General features: G+C 35.9%; 1 pseudogene; it reads right to left on the reverse strand.

Annotated features, from left to right (window-relative positions):
- Nucleotides 1-3532: 3532 nt before the first annotated feature.
- LOC133779507 (protection of telomeres protein 1a-like) lies at nucleotides 3533-20437 on the reverse strand (annotated as a pseudogene).
- Between the last annotated feature and the right edge of the window lie 4719 nt (nucleotides 20438-25156).

Here is a 25156-nt window from a genome sequence, read left to right on the forward strand (position 1 = left end):
GTAAATAAACAATGTTTCCTTTTAATGTAAATGTGGCTTTTGAAACCAAAACGCTTTGAACCCTAGTTCCCTAATAGTTTCAATAACACGATTTTATTTTAATGACTTGGTTAGCAAGTCTGGCACTTTATAAACACACAGTGTAACGGTCTTGGCTATCCAGGGCATTACAACCCACTCCATAATAGTAATCATAATAACAAACATAATTATAATTAAAATTAAAGAGATTAAGGGAAGCAAAGAAACTAGATTGATGAACAATAGTGTTGTAGTGTTGTAGTCTTCTCTCCAGCCTTTTCTGAGTCTTTTTCTCCCAAAACCCATAATAAAAACTTAATCTCAAATTAACCCTAATAATCTTTTATAGTCTCCTTTAAATTCTATTTAAAATGTAATTAAAAATCTGAAAACAACGTCGCAAGCCGCGGCCTAAAGCAGAATATAGGCAAAACTAGCTACGCAGGCAGCGGCCCAAGTTCACTTTTCTACACAATAGGCAGCGGGCTGAAAAATCTGGGCAGCAACCTGTCTAGAACAAAAAAAAAAAAAAATCTGAAACGTCAATTCCAATTAAAGTGCCACGACCTGAATTTTATTGGTCACTGCCTATCTTCATTTTCTTCAATTCTCGACCTTAGATAGCTAGTATGTTGTCGCCACTTCAACATTTCAATCCTGAAAGCCTGGAATGCTCCTAAAACTTCATTTTAACCTCATCTCAGTGAGCCTCTTTTCAACCTATGATCTATAAACTACACTTGCCATCAAAATGTCAGATTTATCATCATAAAATGCAATGTAGAAAATATGTTGTAGAATCACGAAACTAAGTTAAAACTACTAAATATGCTAGCAAAACACCATCTAAGCATGTAAAAACTTATCAAATATTAATACAAAAAATGACCTTATCAAATTCCCCCACACTTGAATTTTTCTAGTCCCTCGGCAAAACACAAAAATAACAAAACTAAAAATAAAAATAATACAAGCTCATCTAGATTCACTAAATAAAGGTCTTGTCAAAAGCTTGAATGTCTCTGAGAATCACACAAATATGTAATGCCAAAATAAATCAGATTTTCATACTCTTTAAAATTTCAACTCCATATGTAATTCACCATTTGATTTTCAAAAATAATTTACTAAGCACTTAATCACAACACCAACTCAAATGCATCAAATTTAATCCATACTTTCCAAATCATTTTCTTTTAAATCAATCCCTATACACCAAAATTCTTTTCAATTAAAAGCATCAACTCCATAGACATTAACCAATCATTCTCCACTAATATAAACACACAATGATCAAAAATCAACTTTCAATTAAAAGCATCCACGCCCTCAAGTACGCTTTGTTTAACGTCGTTAGCTCAACTAAATGTTGCTCTCAATATCTTTATGTTGAGTATTTCAATGAAGTCTCCTTCCCTTTGATCATACCATGACAATCAAACACATTGAATTTGATAACTTCACCATCAAATTTCATTGTCAGTGTTCCTGCTCTAACAACCAGCTTTGTATTTGTTGTCATCAATAATGGCCTCCCAAATAAAACTTGTGTCGGATTGGGTATTGATGCATCCCCCTTTTCAAGTATATAGAAATCTGCTGGAAAGACAAGTCCATCAACCTTTACCAACACATCTTCAACTACCCCTAAAGGATAAACATTAGTGCGATCTGTCAGCTGAATAATAACTCATGTCTCCTTTAGTGGCCCAAGATTTAAATAAGAATATGATGAATATGACATGACATTAATCGATGCTCCTAATTCTATCATACACCGCTTAATCCTTTTATTCCCAATCATACAAGGAATTGTAAAGGTTCCAGGATCCTTGCATTTTGGTGACAGCTTCTTTTGGAGAACAATGGAGACATTCTCCCCCACACTTATCTTTTCATCACCCTTAAATTTCTTCTTATTCGTGCACAACTCCTTTTAAAATTTAGCATAACATGACAATTGTTTAATTTCATCAAGTAATGGAATGTTTACCTCAACTTTGCGAAAAGTCTCAAGAATTTCCTTGCTAGGTTCCTCTTTCTTAAACTTTTTCAATCTGCTTGGAAAAGGCGAACAAGGGACATATGTTGGCATAGTTGGTTTATGTGACTTTTTTTGCATTGATGATTCATCATTGATGGAGTTGTTTACTACTTGCTTTTGCACTGGAGTTGGCGATGAAGGTTGTGTAGGTGGCTCATATTTTATACAACTTTGCAGTGTTAGCACACTTACATTCTCCTTGGGATTCCTCTCAGGTGGTGAAGGAAATTTATTAGAAAGATGAGCTTCCAACCTATTATATGATGCTGCTAGTTGTCCCACCTAATTCTCCAAACTTTTGATGGAAGCTTGGGTAGTTTGCTGAAACTGAAGAGTATTTGTAGCAATTGCATTGATTATATCTTCATTTGAGGGTTTTATACTCAGTGGTTGAGCAGCTTGTGGTGTTTGCGATGGTCTAGGTATAAAATTCTGTCAAGACCATTGTTGAAAAGTGAAACCAGATGGTCTCACAGATGTAGACTGTGGAGCAACTTGTTGATTCCCATAACGAAGATTTGGATGATCACGGTAGCTAGGATTATAAGTTTGTGAAAAGTGTTCATAGTACATCTGCCATAATTGACCTGGGAAATTTCCTACAACATTAACGCCCTCAGTCGCTCCCTCAAATAAAGTAGAGCAAGTATCAGTAGCATGCCCCACAACTTGACAGATTCCACATGGCTACACCTTTTGGCCTAAAGCAAGCTATTGCACCACTGCAGTTAATTGAGCCAATTGTTGACCAAGCTGATTAGCATTTGAAGTGCTCACTTCATTAGCTAATGTTGGTGGTGGACTAGGATCTTGGCAAATGCCAAACTGTTGTGAGTTGGCAACCATATTAGAAATCAAGCTCCTGGCTGTAGCAAGAGTCTTATCAACTAGTACACCCCCACTGGCTACATCAATCATACTCTTATCTAGTGATTGTAATCCTTCATAAAAGTACTGGATGAGGAGTTGTTCACTTATCTGATGATGAGGAAAACTAGCACACAATTGCTTGAACCTCTCCCAATACTCATACAGTGACTCCCTCGAATATTACCTTACACCGCAGATCTCTTTTCTGATGCTTTCAACTTTCCATGCTAGAAAGTATCGTTCCAAGAACATAGTCTTCATACCATTCCAGGTCTCAACGGTATCGAGTGGAAGACAGTACAACCACTCCTTAGCTACATCCTTCAAGGAGAAAGGAAAAGCTCGCAACTTAATTTGTTCTTCAGTCACTGCAGTAGGTTTCATACTAGAACAGACAATATGAAACTCCTTCAAATGTTTATTCGGGTCCTCACTGGGCAGCCCATGGAAAGAAGGCAATAAGTGGATAAGGCCCGACCTCAGCTCAAAGTTTACATCCAAAGATTGATAATGGACGCATAGCGACTGTTGGTCAAGATCTGGTGCTGCCAACTCTTTCCACGTCCTTTGCTTGGCCATTGTTCTATAGGATCGAATTCAATCATCTGAATCAGATTCATTGTGAGACGATAATGGCTCTTTAACAGACTCTGGACGTCGATAATGATGCTGAAAGAGTTGATTATCAGTGATACTTCTAGAATAGTGTGATGCAGACGATGCCTCAAGATAATCTTTAATTCTTTGTAGTCAATCTTGTGTATCGTCCTTAACAGACATATACACCTGACAATTCCACAGTAAAAACTAATTAGTCCCAAATAAATAAATTTGAATAATAAAGAGAATAGCAATAATCCCCGGCAACGACACAAAAAATTTGATGCGTGTCGTATGCCACAACAAATTTAACAATTGTTTTTCTTTCACTACTTTCAATTATTTTAGTATAATAGTAAGCACAGGTCGAACCCACGAGGACTATCATTCACTTTATTATTCAATAATTAACACTAAAACTTAAAAGGAGGATTTAGATTTTGAACTCAAAATTAAATAACATAAACTAGATAGCAACTAAAAATTTATATTACGATATTAAGAAACAATTAAAGGTTAATCTCCACCCTCAACAATCATTCCCAATCACTTATAATAAATATTATTCCAATTTCTCAATTAAACTATTAACCCAGCAGATAACTCTTAAGCAAACAATTATCCCAGTCTCCCTTTTATAAGTAATCATGGCGAAGCAATCAATAATTAACTATTTTAGCTAAGCAATAAATCTATGAAGCACACAATCTATTTAACTTAGATAAAGCATTAAGTCATATGGAGACAAGTTACTCTAGGCAATAAATTAATGAAGCATATAATTCATTTAACCTAGGTTCTATTTTTCATCACAATCAACAATTCTTTTGACATCACTATCAATTGCAATTTAACACAAACACTTAGAATCCTAAACTATTATATGAGTAGTAATTCTAAGATGACAATTGAATAATGTAAAACCTTAATTAGTTGGTCACCTAACAAGAAATCACAAAATTCATAACATTCTATTGGAAAAATAGAAACAATTTAATATTGAGAGAAATTAACGAATAATACTCATTATCAACAGTGAAGAATTCATGTCTTGGGTTTTGAATTAACCATTATCCTAAAAAGAACATACTTCATAATATTAATCATAATCACAAACATAATTATAATTAAAATTAAAGAGATTAAGGGAAGAAAAGAAACTAGATTGATGAACAATAGTGTTGTAGTGTTGTAGTCTTCTCTCCAACCCTTTTTGTGTCTTTATCTCCCAAAAACCGTAATAAAAACTTAATCTCAAATTAATCCTAATAATCTTTTATAGTCTCCTTTAAATTCTATTTAAAATGTAATCAAAAATCTGAAAACAACGTCGCAGGCCACAGCCTGGAAAATGTGTGCTACAGCCTAAAGCAGTATATAGGAAAACTGGCCATGCAGGCAGCAGCCTGAAAAAAATGGGCAGCGGCCCGTCTAGAACAAAAAAATCTGAAACGTCAATTCCAATTAAAGTGTCGCGGGCTGAATTTTATAGGCTGCGACCTATCTTCAATTTCTTCAATTCTCGACCATAGATAGCTTGTACGCTACTGCCACTTCAACGTTTTAATCCTGAAAGCTGGAATGCTCCTAAAACTTCATTTTAACCTCATCTCAGTGAGTTTCTTCTCAACCTATGATTTATAAACTATACTTGCCATAAAAATGTCAGATTTATCATCTTAAAATGCAATGTAGAAAATATGTTGTAGAATCACGAAACTATGTTAAAATTACTAAAAATGATATCCTAACACTACAAGAAAAAATACTTTCAATAAAACCGAAAAATTATTATCAAATATATACCATGACACAATTTGATGTGTTAAGGAAAGTAGTGTTATAGTAGGTCGGAGCACTTTGCATAACATTTTTCCATAATTATAGACATGTGTTATGGTATAGTCTACGACAACACTTTTGTTGTGTTATTTTAATTGTTAGATAAGTATTTCATTATGCTATTTATAGATATATTATATAAGTCTTTCTTGTACTTATAAAGTAGTGTTATGATACAGTTTATAATAACACACATTCTGCATTATAGAAAATAGTTTGCATAACATAATTTTATGCTTATAAACTAGTGTTATTGTGAAAGATACAATAACACATTTTTTGTATTATTCTAATATTTGAATAAGCTTTAATTATTATTATATAAACCTGTACATTATAATCATTTTTATTGCTTTAATTCAAACCCGCTTCATTTAATATACTTAAGACACCCTTAACATTGTACAAATATATTTTTGAGTACCAATTATATGGTTCATAACACATATAACCAAATAATTGTGTCAAAATACATTCAAGATTATCTTAAAAAACAATCCAAAAGTCTTAAGATATTCAACACTGCCTAATTAATATAAACAAAATATTCTCACAATAGTCAACAAAATAGTCTTAAACAGTTGCATATTCAAAAGTAAAGGTAGGAATTCATGACCTTCCAAATGTACGCACACCAAAGCCCTTCCAAATCAGATTTTCTTTTGCACTTCACTTGTTGAATCTGGTAAATAAAACATAAAAGAAAAACTAATGAGGTCATGAAATATCATATCATTCATCTAAAATAGTCAATAATATCATGACACATAACAAAATCTACAATAATTGAGTTTGAATAATAAATAAGTGATTATATTACACACATTACTACAACTATCTATACTAAAGTGACCTTAGAAATTTAATTAAATGGTGCATAATATTAATTCAAATTGGCCCTCTAATCATTTTGTCTTTCTCATCTTCCCTATCAAATCAATTAGTACAATAAAAAAGGGTATATATAACTCAATTGAGTAAATTAATCAATAACTAGCAACCTTTCTCTCAATCTCTTTCTTTGAATGAACACTTCTTGTCCACTTTAAGCATTGGAATAATCAACTATGGCAGCATCATGACATTTTTTTTTGTTATACCTTTCCCAATGATAGAGCATTTTGCAACCCTGCATAATAAAATTAGATCAATATCATACGTAATAAAGATGGGTAAAGAGTGAAAGACAACAAAAATATCTAAAATCCTTGTTGTCTTACCATTGCATCATATGACAAACCAATCTATATTGATTAACAGGGTAGGCATGTGTAGTGATTATGATGGGGCCATCTTAGACAATTTTAATAAAGAAATCTGGTTTGCAATGCAAACCAAAGCAATAAACAGCTGATATTTTGCTGTTAGAGATGCTAATATGTTAGCAAAACAACTTCGGTAGTTCTGCCTATTGGGCAGGCTCACCAATTCCTTTAAAATTGTTTTCCTGTTTTAGAAAGTATCTTTCATTTAAAAAAAAAAGGAAAAAATAAGAGCAAAGGTAAAACTGCATAACAAAGCAACAATGTTGATAAGTTTTTTAGATTTAACAAAATATAGATTATTTTGTACCAGAAACATCGTATATATCCAAATTTATATTTAATAAAAATTCTTACTACATTACACAGGCTTTAATTGAAACAACATGAGATACATACAATCTGGCATATCGAAAAAATAATCCTAATTACTTGACCTACACACCTACATCTTACACATATAGTAATCAAATCTCTTCATCTTTGCATCCAAATTATTTTCTCATAAATTTATATCCAAAATATTTTCTAGCATGATCAACTCACCCTAAACCAGTGTTAAATTAGAATAACCCTCGCATAGACTAATCACATTCCTATGAGCTAAGTTAAAACTACAAAATCAAGTACCCAAAACGTTAACGTTCTATCGTATCATCTCAAAAGGGCCTAATTTCAAAACTTCCAAGAATCTTAAATATAAATCAAACAGCATGCTAACAAGACCATAAAATACACACAGTTAAAGCCTAACCAATGCAAAAATGAAACCATAAGTAAAAGAAGCAAAAATCTGTCAATATATTATAACACTCATATTTATAGAATACAACCACAAGCCTAGAAATCATAAATGAGATAACAAATACCAAATATTAGTAAGAGATAATAAGAACACAACAGTAACAACAATAGTTAGGCATCATATTGCAATTAAGTATAAAAGACACCATTATCCACAGTTGATGATGCTTAATTTGAACAAGATTAACTAAAATCCTGATACTTTAAATTTGTGTATAAACTTTAAATTTTTCTCCACAAAGCAAAGCATATTATTTTTAAAACAACTATTTCATCAAAACCATCACAAGCCAAAATGAACAAAATACATATATACATTTACCTATAAAAAAATAAAAGCAAGGTCAGATTAAATAAAATACCTAAGACTATAATAATTACAAAAATAAAAGTATGTGAAACGCAATATCAGTAAGACAAACAATTAAAAAATTTATGAACTACACTCTAAAACGACTCTTAAAAAACAGAGTATTGAAAAGATAAGACTTCACTAAATTTTGACTTGCCAAAACAAATATTCCACGACTGTTTTATATTATACCATTGGACGGAAACATTAAACATCTAAAAGCCAACTCAGATTTGGGTTAGCAAAAATCAAACAAAGGATAAAAATAAAGATGAGGGGTTCAATTAACAAAATCAAACAGCATATCCGCTAATTTAGTAGCCTAGCAAACTGTCACAATCAACACAAAAAATTCAAACAAATCAAACAACACAGGTTTTCATCCATATATCACTGCAGCACACAAAATTCTCAGAACCTACTTCACTAAGACATGCATGTTTTCAGCCTTCCGTTATCATCGCAGCACACATAATTCTCAGAACCTGCTTCACTACGGATGAATATCTAAGATATCCAAACTCCACTAAAGTTATACAATTTATATTCAAAATTGTAAAAGATTTAAAAATAAGAAAAATCAAATACAACATACCTCTTGCAAGCCAAGTACCAATCCAATGCTCTAAGATCAAATTATTAAATATCTCTCAGGAGACAAAGACCCAAAAACTCAAACCAATAAATCTTAAATTAGATGGTAAACTATCTCAAAAGCTTTTAGTTTTATCTTTAAATCTATACTCTAATTAACTATCTCAAAAGTTCTAAAGTAAGAACAAAGTTTCCACACTATGTTCCCTTATCTAATACATACTTTCTTGGCTGTATGAAACAATGCAACAAACATATGTCCCATTATTTTTTTAGTGCATTAATTTCTCTGCACTTCTTGCCCCATATATGTACTGAGTAGTTAAATATGATTAGTGCTACCTAGTAATCGAAATTCAATCACACCGACTATGCCTATGGCCTTGTGATTGATTTTTTTTAGATGAGTATTGTTAACTAAAAAATAACATACTGTACAATTTCCAACCAACATACAAGACAATGAGTGTCTATCCTAATCAATCACCAATCTAGTGCCAAATATTCGATACTGTCGATTTCCCCAAATATCAGATTTATCCAGATAATAAGATTTCAGGCAACATTGCACCCATGGTGGATTTCTAGCATCTTCCTCCACTTGATTTCCATCATCATTTGTAGCCACTCCAAGCAATGCATTTCACTTATTCGTCATTATTTCAATGGCAGGTTGATCACCAAAAAACTTGTTCTGCCATAAGTTGAAAATAATACAATCAATTGAAGATAACATAAGAGTAATTGTAATGACCCACTAATCTAGACTAACTGGACCATTATCGAAACTATACATAAAACTTACATTTTTACGAAAATACCATAATTTATTGAGTAACTTGAAAATAAGAGTTATTTACAAATAAACAGAATACTAAGAAGGATTTTGGGATCCCATTGTCTTTAAAACAAAACAAGATTTAAAATAAAAGACATTACATAATAATGCGGAAAATACACATAAAAACCATAAAAACATAAAAGGAGACTATATCCTCGAATCGAATAACGCTCGGCCCCTTGACTCCATTCATCATCGATACACATCCTCCAAGCGTCACGAATCTTACCGCCTCTAAACTTATTTTCCTGCACATAAACAGAAAGGAGTGAGCCTAATGCCCAGCAAGGAAAACCTAACACATAGTCATATACATAATTTCATAAGAAAACATAAAGACATATCATAACACATAATTCACTTATTATAATGGCCATTATTACTTGGGGTCCCATAGACTAAACAAGCTTATGCCCATGAGATTAGTGAGGTCCTACCAGCTAAATAGGCTTATGCCCACAATCCTTTTGGGGTCTTGTTAGTCAAATAGGCATATGCCCAAGCCTACAACATACACATCAATAACATATAACATATGAAAACATAACACATAAAATAGCATAATCATAAACATGTAGATTCTAGCCTATTTTCCTTACCAAAGTTACCGAGATTATGGACTGAGTTGGGATTGTTGGAACACTCCTAAAACCATAAAAAAAAGAGTAAGTCTAAAGAAAGGAGATGAAATGAAAGAGATGGAAAGACTAAACCATAGAAAACATACTTACCAACTTATATGCTTAAAAGCTTGGATTCCCTAACCAAAATAAGAATAAGGTTAGGGGACTGAGTAGAAGGTTTTGAGAAAGGAAATAACATAAAATACAGAAAAGAACTAGAGTTTTGGGTTTACCTCAAAGATTGCAAGATCAATCTAACATCCATCGAAATACTATAGCACTCACTTACTTCCCAAAGTGTTTGATAAGCTTATGATGTTTAAGCTTATAGTTTTTCCCCAAACCAAGTGTTTACACTCTCACACTCACTTAACACTAGCAGCCTCTGAACTTAGAGCAAATGGTGAATAATGGCTGGGTACTAGGTCCTATTTATAGAGTTTAGGAATGAAAATATCTTGATTTTACTTGAATAAAAATAATGGCTTTTTAGGTGAAAATCATTTGAATAATCGTTCAGCAGAGGCTGAAGACTCGTTCAGAAGATGCTGGACTGTTGAAGGAGTTTGAATGGCTGAAAGGAAAAGAATTCAAAAGTATTTGAATTCATGCTGGTGGAGGCGATATATCGCCCCCTATAGGCGATATATCGCCTGGACCTTTGTTCCCGAGGCGACCGTGCATCGATTCGTGTTTTCCGTATCTACGTGCTGCGACATATCGCCCCCTATAGCTGCGATATATCGGCATACGCTGAATATTTAAACACGAATTTACACATTTTTAGCTGAGTTTGAATGGAGTAAACAGCCTTGTCTAAGCCCTCAACGTGCTCAAAGCTGCTGACTGACCCTATACATTCAAACTTTTACCCTTATTTAATTTAATCCTCAAAAATACTTAATCCTTAATTACCATTCAAAACATGTGCTTAAAATCCTATTGGTTGATGTCTAAACCTTATAATATAATAATATAATCCTTAATATCAGACACATTAATCAAACCTTAGGTTATACTTAATATTCTTAAACTATAGGTTAAACTTAGAAAATCTATAAGTACTACTATGAGTGTCCAAATAACTCCCGGTCTGAACCAAAAATCCAAAGTAACAATGATAACACTAAACATACTATAATACTACTAAACAATTAGCTAAGTAAAGTTCTTGGACTCTACAATTCTCCCCTACTAAATAGAATTTCGTCCTCGAAATTTACTTACCAAATAATTCCGGATACCGGCTCTGCATGTCCTCTTCCAACTCCCACGTTGCCTCGCGTTTAGAACTATTGCTCCATAGGACTTTAACTATAGGAAAGCTCTTGGACCGTAACTGCTTCATCCCCCTATCTAGGATGCTAACCGGTCGTTCCTCGTAACTTAAGTCCTTCTGGAGCGCTATGGTGTCGTACTTGAGGACGTGAGATGGGTCTGACACATACTTGCGTAACATCGAGATGTGGAAGACGTTGTGACTATCGGCTAGTGCTGGCGGTAGGGCTAGTCTATACGCAACTGGTCCCACTTTGTCCAATATCTCAAAAGGACCTAAGAATCGGGGACTGAGCTTGCCTTTCTTCCCGAACCGCTTGACACCCTTCATAGGAGATATCTTCAGGAAGACTTGATCTCCAACTTGGAACTCCACATCGCGTCGCTTGGTATCTGCATAGCTTTTCTGACGGCTTTGAGCAGCAAGCATACGTTGTCTAATATGCGTTACTGCTTCTTGAGCTTGCCTAACAGCTTCGGGCCCTAGAAGCTGCCTTTCTCCTACCTCGTCCCAGTGCAACGGTGATCGGCACCTTCTTCCATATAGCAACTCATAAGGTGCCATCTCGATCGTCGACTGGTAGCTATTGTTGTACGAGAACTCGATCAGCGGTAAGTACTTGTTCCACGATCCTCCAAAGTCAAGTACACATGCGCGTAGCATATCCTCTAAAATCTGAATCGTACGCTCTGACTGCCCATCTGTCTGAGGATGGAAAGCTGTACTAAGACTTAACTTAGTACCCATGGCTTGCTGTAAGCTTCTCCAAAATCTTGACGTAAACACTGATCCTCTATCTGATACTATCGTCTTGGGGATTCCACGCAATCGTACAATCTCTTGGATGTAGATGTCTGCATATTGGTCTGCCGTATAAGAAGTCTTAACAGGCAGAAAATGAGCCGACTTGGTTAGTCTATCTATGACTATCCAAGCAGAATCATGCTGCTTATTTGTCTTTGGCAGACCCGTCACGAAGTCCATGGCTATATCGTCCCACTTCCACTCCGGTATGCTAAGCGGTTGCAATAATCCTGCAGGCCGCTGATGCTCCGTCTTCACTTGCTGACATACCAGACACTTAGATACATACTCCGCTATGTTCTTCTTCATCCCTGGCCACCAATAGACTGCCTTGATGTCATGAGTCATCTTGGTAGACCCTGGATGAACCGAGTATGGGGTGTTGTGCGCTTCTTCTAGGATCGTCTTCTTAATACTTTGATCGTCTGGCACGCATACCCGATCCTTATATCTCAATAAACCTTGACTGGATATTGAGAAATCTGTAGTCTTGCCTTCTCTGACTGCATCCATGTGCGTTGCTAGTGAATCATCATGTCTCTGACCATTCCGTATGTCTTCTAGCAGATTCGATTGGATAGACAAGTTAGCCAACTTGCCTACAACCACTTCTATTCCGGCACTGATAAGCTCCTGTTGCAGTGGCTTTTCTATTCCGGATAAGGCTGCTAAGTTCCCATAACTTTTTCGGCTAAGTGCATCGGCAACTACGTTTGCCTTCCCCGGGTGGTATAGGATTTCGCAGTCGTAATCCTTTACTAATTCCAACCACCGGCGCTGCCTCATGTTAAGCTCCTTCTGAGTAAAGAAGTATTTTAAACTTTTGTGGTCCGTATAAATCTCGCACCGTTCTCCGTAAAGATAATGGCGCCAGATTTTTAACGCAAAGACCACCGATGCCAACTCCATATCGTGAGTTGGATAGCGTTGTTCATACTCCTTTAACTGACGTGACGCGTAGGCTATCACCTTGTCATTTTGCATCAGTACGCATCCCAATCCTAACTTTGATGCATCACAGTAGACAACGAACTTGTCGTTGGGTGTTGGGACACTAAGTACTGGTGTTGAGCAAAGCTTATCCTTAAGCAACTGGAAGCTTTCCTCACACTTATCATTCTAGTTAAACTTTTGTTGCTTCCGGGTCAGGTTGGTGAGTGGAGTGGCTATTTTAGAAAAGCCCTCTACAAACTTTCTATAGTAACCAGCTAGCCCTAAGAAGCTTCTTACTTCCGATGCGTTCTTTGGTCTAGGCCAATCCTTCACGGCCTCTACCTTCGATGGATCTACTGCAACTCCGTCTTTCGATATGATGTGCCCGAGGAACGCCACTTGTGAGAGCAAAAACTCGCATTTCTTGAACTTCGCGTAGAGTTGGTGCTCCTTCAATCGCGTCAAAATCATCCTCAAGTGTTCCTCGTGTTCCACTTCATCCTTGGAGTAAATTAAAATGTCGTCGATGAACACAACGACGAATTTATCCAAGTAGTCCTTGAAGACCCTATTCATTAAGTCCATAAACGCGGCTGGCGCGTTAGTAAGACCAAAAGACATAACCAAGAACTCGTAATGTCCATAACGAGTCCTAAAGGCTGTCTTGGGGATATCTTCTCCCTTTACCTTGAGCTGATGATACCCGGACCGTAGATCGATCTTAGAAAATACAGTCGCGCCTCGGAGTTGATCAAACAAATCATCAATCCGAGGTAGCGGGTATTTGTTCTTAATTGTTACTTTATTCAGCTCTCGGTAGTCTATGCACATGCGCATACTTCCGTCCTTCTTCTTCACGAATAGTACCGGAGCTCCCCACGGTGAATGGCTTGGCCTAATGAAACCCAAGTCTAGGAGTTCTTGTAGCTGCGTTTTTAACTCCTTGAGTTCCGTAGGTGCCATCCGGTATGGTGCCTTAGAGATAGGCTCGGTGCCCGGTACTAATTCTATCGTGAAGTCTATTTCTCTAGTTGGTGGCAATCCTGGCAAGTCATCGGGAAATACTTCTGGAAATTCTTGTATGACTCGAACATCTCCAACTTTGAGTGATGTCTCCTTCTCCACATTCGTGATGTTGGCTAAGAATGCTTGACATCCTTTCTCCATCATTCTCTGAGCTTTGAGAGATGATACTAATGGGGTGCGTAGTCCTGAAGCTTGTCCCATGAAGCACAGTTTCTGGCCGTCAGGAGTCTCGAACATCACCTTCTTGCGTCTGTAGTCGATCGTTGCGCCATGCCGTGCTAGCCAATCCATGCCTAGTATGACGTCGAAGTCTTTGATCACCAGCTCTATCAGGTCTCCTTCTAGTTCCTTGTCCTCAATATTGATTGGTACGCCTCGTACAATTCGTGATGATAGAACTACTTTGCCCGAAGGCAACTCGGTTGCAAACCTAGTTCTAAATCTTTCACTAGGTTTGTCTAGTTTATCTATCATTCCTAACGAAATATACGAATGAGTGGCTCCCGAATCAAATAATACATGACATAATTTATTGAGGATGGAAACCTGACCTGTGACCACCTTGTTGCTAGCATCCGCCTCTCCTTGGGTTAAAGCAAAAACCCGAGCAGGAACCATCTTTTCGTCCTTCTTTCCTTCCGGCTTTTGTTGAGGACAATCTTTCTTGCGATGCCCCTCTTGACCACAATTGAAACACTCCTTGGTGTTGGCACGGCATTCTCCGGGGTGCTTCTTCTGACATTTGGCACAGGACGGGTATTCCACATAGCCCGACCTATTTCCCCCATTATTTGGTTGTGCCCTTTTATTGTTGTCGGCTTGCTTGTTGTCAGGATGCCTTCTCTTCTGTCCGTTACCGTTGTTGTTGGACTGACTGTTGCTGGACTGATTGTTTTTCCGACTGGCCTGAGGTTGGCTCTGCTGCCTAGGTTCCGGCTTGCTGGCTTCTTCTTTGCTCACGTTGGCTTGCAACCTTTCTACTTCAATTGCCGTCTCAAGAACGTCGGCATATGAAGTGTTTCCCGGGTTTGCTAGTTTAACCCCCATCTCGATCTTCGGGCGAAGTCCTCTAACAAACTTGTTCACCCTTAGATAGTCGGTTGGAACCAACTCTGCTGCGAACTTCGCTAAGCGATCGAACTGACGAGCATATTCTGCCACTGTTAAGTTCCCTTGCTTCAGATTGGTGAACTCCTCAACTCTCGTAGCAAGCACTGCTGAATTGTAGTACTTCTTGTGGAAGAGCTCCACAAATCGGGTCCACGTCATGGTGGCAGCATCGTGGGATTGCTGGACCAAGTCCCACCATATCCTGGGATTACTAAGGTTCATGTGGGCTAGGATCGGCTCCACATTCCTTAGCCATTCTTCTGCTTCAAAGGGGTCCGTAGTCCCTTCGAAGTTCGGAGCGTGCTGCTTGCGGAACCTCTCGTACACTGGCTCCATGTGCTGAACAGGATAAGGAGCGTAGTTCATCATAGGCCATCCCCCATACGGACCAACTTGTTGGGGTGCTGGGGCCATTGGCTGTGGCTGCGGCTGCGGCTGTGGCGGAGGCTGAGGCTGAGATTGAGCCTGTTGGCGTTGTTGCTGCAGAAGTTCCTCGACTTGCTGTCGTAGTCTGGCAATCTCTGCAGTGTTGTCAGCTGGCTGTGCCGGTGCGTTGCGGCGAGCAGTAACACATACTCTCCTTCGGCGAACGGTAGGGACCGCATTGGTCGCTGGAACATCGTTGGAAGCGTTCCCGTTGGTGCGAGCAGATCTTCGGAGAGACATCGTAGCAGAGTTCTAACAGTTAAAAGAAACATGTTAGAACTTTTCCTAATAGGCTCTAAGGCAAAAACTTATTCTAAAACAAACATATCTCGGACCTATTTATTATGACTTTTTATGAAAAATTATATAGGTCTTTATTTATTATTAGAGTGGTTTCTATACTTAGAAAAACAAGTCATATTTATTTTCTAAGTGTGTTTCTAATCATCCTATATGACTTAATTCTCAGGCTCGAAACTTATCTTTGTTCCAAAGTTAACCATATTGAGGGAGGGCTGGGATCAGTAAAATCGTTCCCACTACTAAGGCCCCCTAACTCTCAACAAGGAAACCAGGTTCATTGATTCGTATCCACCCTCACCGAACTCAGTCATTATTCATTTTATTTAGTATTTATTATGATTGTGAAAAAAATCAAACTCACACATGATATTCAAATAGCATGTTTATTCATTTGGAAAACAATTTCACTTATTACAATCATAACATAAAAGTAAATAAAACAAATAAAAACTACTAATCTAAAAATCGGGATCTTCTACATCCGATCCGTCATCTAACATATCATCATCTATAGCCTCATAGTCATCATTATCATGAGCATCAAAATGCCCTCTAGGAAGGTTTGTGAGAAACCTATTCTTTTGCTCCTTGGTGAATTGAAATTCAAATTTTGCGGTGAACCTAACTAAGAGGAAATAGTATCTCATTGCTAATGGTGATTCATCCTCATCATTCATTTCTTCCCATATTTCTTCTAAGGCTGCTATTACAGGATGGAAATCTTTAAACAACCTAATCACTAATACATATTGTTCCGTTGATCTTAGCATTATTTGTTTAGCCTCTTGAAGGCCACCTATAGCTTGGTGAAACAAAAGTAACCTTCTAGTAATCCTTTCTAGGGCTCCTACGGTGTTTCTTGGCTCCCTTATTCTTTTTAAGGCCTTAATGGCTCGGATATCTTGGTAGGTTAAAGCTCCATTCATTTTTAACTGAAACATAAACACTAAAGTTGTTTGCTATACATATAAGCAAAGTAACTTGTAACTTAAACACTTACTTGGCGGTCCGATTCGGAGCTTTGAGCATGTGTATCGAGGAGAACTTCATGCGAAGGAACCGTTTGCTCTGATACCAACTGTAATGACCCACTAATCTAGACTAACTGGACCTTTATCAAAACTATACATAAAACTTACATTTTTACGAAAATACCATAATTTATTGAGTAACTTGAAAATAAGAGTTATTTACAAATAAACAGAATACTAAGAAGGATTTTGGGATCCCATTGTCTTTAAAACAAAACAAGATTTAAAATAAAAGACATTACATAATAATGCGGAAAATACACATAAAAACCATAAAAACATAAAAGGAGACTATATCCTCGAATCGAATAACGCTCGGCCCCTTGACTCCATTCATCATCGATACACATCCTCCAAGCGTCACGAATCTTACCGCCTCTAAACTTATTTTCCTGCACATAAACAGAAAGGAGTGAGCCTAATGCCCAGCAAGGAAAACCTAACACATAGTCATATACATAATTTCATAAGAAAACATAAAGACATATCATAACACATAATTCACTTATTATAATGGCCATTATTACTTGGGGTCCCATAGACTAAACAAGCTTATGCCCATGAGATTAGTGGGGTCCTACCAGCTAAATAGGCTTATGCCCACAATCCTTTTGGGGTCTTGTTAGTCAAATAGGCATATGCCCAAGCCTACAACATACACATCAATAACATATAACATATGAAAACATAACACATAAAATAGCATAATCATAAACATGTAGATTCTAGCCTATTTTCCTTACCAAAGTTACCGAGATTATGGACTGAGTTGGGATTGTTGGAACACTCCTAAAACCATAAAAAAAAGAGTAAGTCTAAAGAAAGGAGATGAAATGAAAGAGATGGAAAGACTAAACCATAGAAAACATACTTACCAACTTATATGCTTAAAAGCTTGGATTCCCTAACCAAAATAAGAATAAGGTTAGGGGACTGAGTAGAAGGTTTTGAGAAAGGAAATAACATAAAATACAGAAAAGAACTAGAGTTTTGGGTTTACCTCAAAGATTGCAAGATCAATCTAACATCCATCGAAATACTATAGCACTCACTTACTTCCCAAAGTGTTTGATAAGCTTATGATGTTTAAGCTTATAGTTTTTCCCCAAACCAAGTGTTTACACTCTCACACTCACTTAACACTAGCAGCCTCTGAACTTAGAGCAAATGGTGAATAATGGCTGGGTACTAGGTCCTATTTATAGAGTTTGGGAATGAAAATATCTTGATTTTACTTGAATAAAAATAATGGCTTTTTAGGTGAAAATCATTTGAATAATCGTTCAGCAGAGGCTGAAGACTCGTTCAGAAGATGCTGGACTGTTGAAGGAGTTTGAATGGCTGAAAGGAAAAGAATTCAAAAGTATTTGAATTCATGCTGGTGGAGGCGATATATCGCCCCCTATAGGCGATATATCGCCTGGACCTTTGTTCCCGAGGCGACCGTGCATCGATTCGTGTTTTCCGTATCTACGTGCTGCGACATATCGCCCCCTATAGCTGCGATATATCGGCATACGCTGAATATTTAAACACGAATTTACACATTTTTAGCTGAGTTTGAATGGAGTAAACAGCCTTGACTAAGCCCTCAACGTGCTCAAAGCTGCTGACTGACCCTATACATTCAAACTTTTACCCTTATTTAATTTAATCCTCAAAAATACTTAATCCTTAATTACCATTCAAAACATGTGCTTAAAATCCTATTGGTTGATGTCTAAACCTTATAATATAATAATATAATCCTTAATATCAGACACATTAATCAAACCTTAGGTTATACTTAATATTCTTAAACTATAGGTTAAACTTAGAAAATCTATAAGTACTACTATGAGTGTCCAAATAACTCCCGGTCTGAACCAAAAATCCAAAGTAACAATGATAACACTAAACATACTATAATACTACTAAACAATTAGCTAAGTAAAGTTCTTGGACTCTACAGTAATGCATGTGACATATTTTATATAATAATAACAAAATTGCACAGCCAACCATATGACTTCAAATGACAGATTCTATTTCGAAAAGGAAATATATATATATGCAACAGTATGTGGTGCAAGATTTTGGTACGAAATTTGTGTCCCTATCAAAATTCAGAAAATAAAAAAATAAAAAAATAACATAGAATGCAGTGTGACAAAGAGAAGAATATGTTTTTCTAATGGAGAAATCATTTTTTAGTGCACTAGAACTCCCAAATTTTATTTTTTCAGTCTACTGGAGGAGAGCATAATGCAGTCAAAACATGTTCCACGTGTGTTTTTAACAGAACAATTTCTCTATAGCCAAAAGAAAAGAGCAGAAGAAAGTATAACAGGGGACAACATCAATGGTTGAGTTAACATCCTTGTTATAGAAAAGTATTAAGATTAAAAATAAAGGCTAAAAGAAGTGTCACAGGTATGACCGTCGGAAAATAAAAAATAAACACATTGAAACCATAACATAGAAGTCAAATAACAAGATCAAGAACTTACACCATCTTCCCCATATAAATATACATGAATTCTGGCAGTTGGGTCCTCTAAGGTCAGCCTAACTCGGTAAATTCCACGAGAACAGAAATCTTTAGCCTGCCCTGGATACAATGCTACTATCCGTACAACACATAGGAACTTAGCTGTAACCTGTCAGATATGAAATTAATCAAGCAGAAATTATTATTATCATCCTAGGCCAGCTAATATCTTACTAAATGTGTAAGGATGCGTTTTTTTAATTCAATAAGTTCATAAGTTGTAAAGGTTTAAAAATCCAGATGTGAGAGCACTAGAAATTACTTAAAAGGTTCCATAATCATCAGTTCGATGGAATGAGTATCAAAAGCTATACATGAACAAAATGAAAAGACAAGCACTAAATCATGATTGAAAATCACAAAAGTTTGGATGTCAGTAATAATTGCTAGTTAGGATTAGGAACTGTCATAATAATGAAATTGTTTACATGAATGCATAAATGGTGCCATAATCCCAATAAAGACATTATAAAACTAAGTAATGCATTGCAGAACTAGTTGATAGATAGACATAACTAGTCTTGTATACTATTATTGATTAAGATATTTCAAGATTAAGTTTAATTCTATTATGAAAAATTAGAATTTTATAAAGTTTTAATTTCCTAGAATAGTTTCCTAATTAAGTTAGAGCTTGTTATTTTGTTTATCTATAAAATAGGCTCTTGGCCATGTGAATTATTTGTAAAACGATAGAATAAAAAAAATCAGATTGTCTTTCAATAAAACTGTTATCTTTCTCTCTAGTTCTTTTTCATTTTTGTCCATGTCTATTTCTCTCCCTAAATTATCCTCTTCTATTGCTCATTCTCTTTTCTTTCTTGGTTCTGCATCAGTAAGGAGGTTTAATTCAATTAAAATGTTCAAAAAAATTGATCTATGGTTTATTACTTGATATTTTATATAGGAAATTCTAGAATGTGCTCATAGGAAAGAACATCCATTAAAGTAACAAATGGTACATCTTTGTAGTCAACCTCTGCACGACGACGGAACAAGTAAACACATCATCATCACTTGAGAATAATTTTCAAATAATGAATGGTAAGCATAGACAAATATACATATATAATTAACAAACTAACAATTAAAACTTGTAATAGGAGAAGTCCACGGAAAGCTCCAGTATGGATTTCGCCCATATCTCATACCTAACCGCTCATTATATAACCTAAAATAGTTATTGCACAAAACTCACCAAAACAAAAGAAACAAAGAAAAAAACTGAAAAGAAATTATAATTTTAAATAAAAAAGCAATCTCCATACCTGAGTGACTGAGAGAGGGAATGGACTGAGAAAATGCCCAGCCCCGAGCCCCCTGCTGCCGTACAGCTCGACCTCGACTCCCTGCGCGAACCCCTACGCAGGAGAAAATGAAAAGAATGATGAGAGAGAGAGCAATACAAAAAAATTACATTATAAAAATATTTCATTTCGCGCTCTGTTTTTCTTTTGCCATTATTATTTCGAGAACTTTTACTTTATTGCATTTTTCGTGTCTATTATAATACTTTTTCATTAAAGTTATGTTTGTGTGTTGTTAAAAGTTGGTTTAGTTGAAGTTCAATTTTAGATTGAGAAAGACAAGTGTAAATGTAACCCACATGAATATAAAAAGGCTCTTTTAAATATAATAATTGTGGTCATAAACATGAAAGAATGACAAAAGGTACTAGTAAAATTAATTTAAACCAGATTGAGTTGATTTATCAAATCAAAATATTCAGTTGATTTTAGAAAATTCTATTTATGCATATTAAAAAAATACAATGCAGTAATTGAACTATTAATTATTCCCAAGTGTTTTAATTGTGATTATCATCCAATCAATTTTAAAACTCAAACATGTTAAGAAGAACAAAACGTATAAACATCTTTAGTTAGCCTAAATATACAAAATAAGTTAAATGACATTCTGCAAATCAAAATAAAAGCCAGTCGTAGCTCTTTAATCATCATTGTGTTATCCTATAGGTGCGAATTCAATGTTAAGAATCTGAACACTAACACAAATATAGTGTATTGGTTTCATCTTCATCAATCTTTAACTAACCTCTTGCTTCACATTCTACCAGGTGAAAACATAGACAGAGAAATCCATTTATGTATATATGAGTTATAAGAAGGCACGTTGATAATACTTGACATCCAGAAAAAACCATGATAGAAGACATTACTAATAAACAAAGTAAGAACCTTTAAACAAAGAAAATCAAGGAGAAATTACAAGTGGAGAATCCAAGAGAATAATAAAAGAGAATCAAAGATATCCACTAGATAATTAAATTACCTTATCCATTGACCATTCATACTCCAAGTCTAAGGAAAATACACTTTTTGTATTTCTTTCCTACTTAAATGGATCCTTATTACTAATCTTTCAATATAAAAAGAATAATTATATTAAAATTATATGTGGGTAGAGGTGCTGATATAAAAAGACAATTCAGATCAAATGAACTGACATATGTGAAGATTCACTTCACTTATATTAACTGGCTTTCAATAATTTATTCCTACAAGACAGAATATCTCATAAATACCAAACAAAAACAACAGAAAATCTTTCTCATAATGTAAAAGGTCATCCAAAACATTCAAAAACAATATTGTGTGGTCCATATGGTTTGGTGTCACACAACTAGTAATGAAGTCTGACATTTTAATTCATCCAAATTCCCTACATCGTGAACTCTTCTCATGTTGGCACACTCAGAAACAATTGTTGTAAACTGAAATATAAGCTAAAAATTTCTCTAAAGTGAAGAATTTAGAAAATAATTTGGAATTAACCGAGAAATAACAAACAGATATCAAAATTACCTTTAGAGAGACTTGTGCTTCCTATTTCCAAAGACCAAAGAGATAACCAAGAAATGAAAAAAAAAAAGAAATAAATCTAATGTTGTACTATACCACGAGACTAAGAGAATCAGACCACCCAAATGGGTGGCCAATGAGTAATGAATTAACTTCCTATTTTTTGAGAATGAATAAGGGCAATTTCTTACAGTTTATACTTAATATGTCTATATAAACATGTTTTGGTATAATAAGAGTTGGTCATTACCTTAAGTGCTTCTCCACCAAAGAGAATCAAACCCATGTTACAAAGAATAAGAACCATAAACTGGAAAACCCAAGTCAAGGAATATAGTTTTGTTCCTTGTAAAAAAGAAAACAATTCAAGAATTTATTGAACTACATTATGATATATATGTGACGAAACCCCATAGACTCGATACCATGTCACAAGCTTTTGGCAACACAGTTGCTATTTTTCTCCTCCTGATAGTTTCATTATGAGTCAAATATGTACAGTGCATAAATGGATATTAAAATTTATAGAATAGGAAGGACCATAAACCTGAAACTTTCCAAGACAGCAATTCCTGAGATGTAAAAGTATTCTTCTGAATCAGGTGGAAGATTGTTAAGTACGTTTTGGTCTCTCAAAACGATAACATCTACCACTCCCACAAGTCCTTGTTTGGAATCGGAACTAGAGGTGTCACCACCAGTTTCAGCCTCAGCAACCAAGCAAGCATACCAATATTATGGATTCAAATAATGAATTGAATCAAACTTTTTAAACTCTACTAAAAATTGTTCATCTCAGAAAGCTTCTATTGTACCTATCTTGGGGTGAGTTGCTAAGCTTATACATAAGCCCAGCAAGCACTTCGGCTTATAAATAATGCATATTAAACAATATTTTTTTCTTCCCTTTTTATAAAGATAACCCATTAAACAAATATGTAAATATAACAAACGGAGAATAAAACAAACCTTAAGTAACTCAAAGAAAAAGACATTAAACACAAAAGCATATTCATAAAAAGCTTGAGCTTGAATATGAGATGCTTCTCTTATCTCATCACCAATTGGAGCCAACCTTCTGACCTTCCAACCAAACTCAGTAACCAAACACCCCAACTCTACCTTAACATTAGTTACATGTTAACTTGTCTCATTATTCTCTACAAGTCCCACTTCTCCAGCTGGCGAAGTAGAGCCAGCAGTACTGCAGTTCTGCACCAGAAATAAGAAAGCAATCAAATAAATAGATGTCTATAGCTTTTTTTTTTCATTCAAACATTCAATCAAACATCCTAACTACATTAATTATATAGTTAAAATGTATATTTTATAAACACTTCCCACCAGCTAAATGAATCACAGATAATGGAACACCACTATCAAATACACACATTTTCAACAAAATCAGTAATACTCAATCAAATTTGTTGAACTATAAGTTATTTTGTAGAGAGAAAAAAATCATCGCCGAAAGAATTAAAAAAAGAGAGAAATACAAAAATATTCGTGCCTGTCACTGTGAGGGAGATGGAGAGGCTGAAATGCTCGGCTTGCATGGCTCTAGGCTGGAGAAGGTGCTGGGTGACGAAGAATGCCCGGTCTGAAAGCTGGATGGAGCTAGCTGGTCTGATCCAGGGAAGAAGAAGGCTTGGCCGCACATAGGGAAGAGGAGAAGAAGAGCTGGCCTCCAGTGTCGTCGTTTGCCTCTGGTGTCGTGTGAGGGCTTGGGCCCGCGTGGTCGAAGCTTCGACGACACTTTGAAGATCCCTAGCCAGCGCATGTAGGGGAAGGTAGCGGTCAATGTCCACAAAGACAAAGGCGAGAGATAAAGAGTGAAGCAGAGATGTTTGGTGGGAGAAAGACAACCGAGAGAGAGGAGAGAGAATGATGAGCAAAAAGGAGAAGAAAAGAAAGAGAAAGAGAGATCTGGATTAAGAATTAGATAATAGTATAACACATTTTTTCTTCTGGCGATTATAATTTTTTAAGGCCCGCCACTTGTTTTTCCAATTTTCACTTTACTGCTTTTTTATATTATCAATTATAATACTTTTTAAATAAGCTTATATTAATGTGTTGTAGAAAGTATTATATGGTGTAGTGTAACACCATCTAAGCATGGAAAAACTTATCAAATATTAATACAAAAAATGACCTTGTCACAACAGTATAAGGATAGTAAATATAATTCACCATATTCATCTAACAATAGATTATAGGCAACAATTCCAATAAAAGAGCAACAATATCATTTAATCAACCTCGACCCAACAAGTCCAAATAGTCAACAAAGTATAAGCATTAAACTAAACAACGGAAAACATATATTCTCAAGCATACATCTCAATCAGTACTACAAGTGATTAGGTGTCGGCGCCCTTAGGCTGAGCCCTCTATTTATTTAGCTAACCCCGACTCCCTTAGGCTAATTCCTCTGATTATTTAGCTGACCCCGACTCACATTGGCCGAGCTGCATCAAGTGCTCTTATCATCAATCGCGGCACCCTTAGATTGTACTTTCATATAAAGCTTAACATCAATATAGTCACACATTACATATTTTCAAATACAGGGAACCTTATTCCCAAACACAACCACATGGGTGCAGTTTTCTTACCTCAAGTCCCAAGCAGCAAGAGTATAACAGCCCCAAGCATGATCCTTAATTCCTGAGCCCATGCGGTAAATCCTAGTCACACTGCGATAATGGATAACCATGAGATTCTAAACCATTTAAAAACTTTTGATTAAAATACTAGCCTTCAAGACCTCTATTTCTACTAAGCCAGGTAGTAGAAATTGTCCTGAGCGCTTAAGTTTGGATCCCCGAGCCTCCCTGAGCCTTAAGACAAACCTAGGCTAAAATTGTCTAGGCGGGCCGCGACCTGGCCCTGAGGCGAATCCTTTGCATCTGGATGGAGGCGGCCCGTGACTTTCCCCCCTAGGGTCGTGGCACGCCTACGAATCAGCAAACCCTTCCGAGGCATCTGGGGCACGCAGGTCTCGGCACCCATGAACTAGGTTGCGGCGCACCCCCG

This window comes from Humulus lupulus, chromosome 5 (assembly GCF_963169125.1).
Source record: "Humulus lupulus chromosome 5, drHumLupu1.1, whole genome shotgun sequence".
Taxonomy (NCBI): Eukaryota; Viridiplantae; Streptophyta; class Magnoliopsida; order Rosales; family Cannabaceae; genus Humulus; species Humulus lupulus.